We start from the raw sequence: 2,667 nt of genomic DNA on the forward strand, positions 1-2,667 counted from the left end.
CTTACAGTGCGTTCCCAACAATAAGTAATGCTTATCTGTAAATTGGAATGCACCAGAGTCCTATTTGAAGGCCAGCCTCACTGACATTCTGGCAGGATATAGGAGGAGAATGTATGTTTTATGCTCATACAGCTTTTTGAGGAAATGGACTATATACAGAGAAGTTATGATTATGGTTTTGCTCATTTACTTGCCAACTGCCAAGGAATACACTTGACAAAGTGAAAAAAGGAAGATCAAGACAAATATGCCTGTCTCATAGATGATGTTACTACAGGAAAATAAAGCTTCTATGAGTCCTCAGGCAGATATCCTTCATTATTTTTTTTAAATCAGTTACGTATTAGATGAAGTTGTTTCCATATTCACATGAAGCTTTCCCCCATTGAAATCATTTATTGTTTTATCAGCTCAATATAGTGGGTATTTACTTTTCAGACATGATGCTCCTGTAAAAAATTTTCCAGAATCACAAAGCAGTATTGTTTATACAGTCCTGGCTTTCCTAGAAGTTGTATTTCCATCCAGGTACACATGCCTTTTATGCAAAAGGTCTTTTCACATGTTGCTAAGACTTTCTCACTTGATGAGCTCTGTCTCTCCTGGCTTGAACATACCCTGAAACAATATGCTAATTTTACTGAAATTTGTTTAAACAAACATTGATATAGTACGGTTGTAAGCCCTTTATAAATATTTACTAATTTCAACCGTCATGAAAATCCTTTGAGAACAACACTATAATTACCCCTCACTTGACAGATGAGAAAACTGAGGCAGGCACTGCTGGGACTTTATTAGAAATCCATTTGATTAGAATGCAAGAAGTCTAGTTTCAAAGTTCATGGGCTTAACCATTATGTTATACTCTTTCATAAGGAGCATAAACTGAGTTTCTTCTTATCAATGATATGCCATTCTTTAATTTTAAAATTCTGCCTTTTCAAAAATGTCTGTTTCTTTGACTTTTTGACTTTTTCCCTACTTCTATCAACAGCTCTAAAAGCTAACTTTTGGGTGGTGGGAGATGATGCATAAGCCTTATTGCACATATGTAACAGTGGTCACATCTCCACTGCCAGGCCACTGCCCAGGTGCCCTGACAGACTGAAGGACTCCCTTGACATCCTATCCTTTCAACACATGCAATTCAAATTGTGCCTCATCAAAATTACAGATTACTGCATGCCAGGAGCCCAGGTCACTCTACAATAGTGAAAATCATGAATGTTAAATTCATAAGTGCCAAGGTTTTATTACAGTCATTGCTTAGGGCTAGTGGAATGTTTCATCCTATTAAATATTTTCTGGCCACCCCCATCTCAGAGGCACATAGGTACTATTTTCCTTTGCATAATCCCTTTGTCTAATATGGAAAAGTAAGAGGACTGTTTCATTCTTGGAAAATGATACTCTATAATCTCTTGCCAGGTAGGTGTGAAGTAGATTTCCAAGAAGAGTTACTCATCTGCTTTCATCTATATCTCTTTCTACCTCCTTCTCTTTCCCCTTCATACCATTTTGTTTGTTCTTATTGTACACACTGTTTAAATTCATCCTAACTCAGTCTAAGGATTTATGTTACACTAACTCAAGATATAATTTGGTGAATTATCCCAATTAAAAATTAATTATTTTCACAGCTAGGAATTTAGATTACAAATTCAGGAAAAATACAGTTTTTAAAACACATTCATGTAGACTCATGATCTACACAAAGCAAAACTAAAACTGTGTAGGGGAAGTTATCTCTGCTATATGAGATCAATGATCAATTGCTTTTTTATTTCTTTACCAACTTTTCCATTCTCATTTTTTTTTTTTTTTTTTACTTCTCACCAAGGGAATGAGCTGTATGAGAGTTAGAAATTAGCCTCCAGTAAGTCACTAATTCTCTAGCATGTGATTTACTCTGGAGCTTATTGAAAAGTCAGGTTTCTGGGTTCTGGCCTTGGAAAATCTGATTTAGGAGGTTTAGTCTGGGACCCAGAATTTGGCACTTTAATAACCACTCCAGTAATTCTGTTGTTGCTCCTCAGAACACACTTTTTTTTTAATGTTTATTTATTTTTGAGAGAGAGAGAGACAGAGTATGAGTTGGGGAGGGGGCAGAGAGAGAGGGAGACACAGAATCTGAAGCAGGCTCCAGGCCCTGAGCTGTCAGCACACAGTTGGATGCAGGGCTTGAAGCCATGAGACATGAGATCATGACCTGAGCCGAAGTCGGACGCTTAACAGACTGAGACACCCAGGCACCACAGAACACACTTTTTAAAACACTGTTTTACAGTGTTCAATGCTTAGTCTCCTCTACAATGTCATCTCCTAAAGAGGTTCTAATACGTGATGTGTCAGGCGACATGTCAACTAAGTACCATAGGAGTAAGAAAAGAACAGCTTGGCTTAATTTGACGTTATCTTTTATCAATGATCAAAAAATGTACTTGTAGACTGTTAATATCCTCCTGATTTCTTAATGTAAAGAGAACAGAGAATAATAAAGAAAAACATGTAGTGATTTATTTTGAGTATTGGTATTAATATTCCTCCTCCAAATATTCTATGTGATTCTTGCATTTTGAGAATTTATTAAGATCTGGTTAAACAAATACATATCCTGTCTATAATTCATTACCTAAAGTAAAAACATATTCAGGACCATTTTGA

The sequence above is a fragment of the Leopardus geoffroyi genome, chromosome A2, assembly GCF_018350155.1.
Source record: "Leopardus geoffroyi isolate Oge1 chromosome A2, O.geoffroyi_Oge1_pat1.0, whole genome shotgun sequence".
Taxonomy (NCBI): domain Eukaryota; kingdom Metazoa; phylum Chordata; class Mammalia; order Carnivora; family Felidae; genus Leopardus; species Leopardus geoffroyi.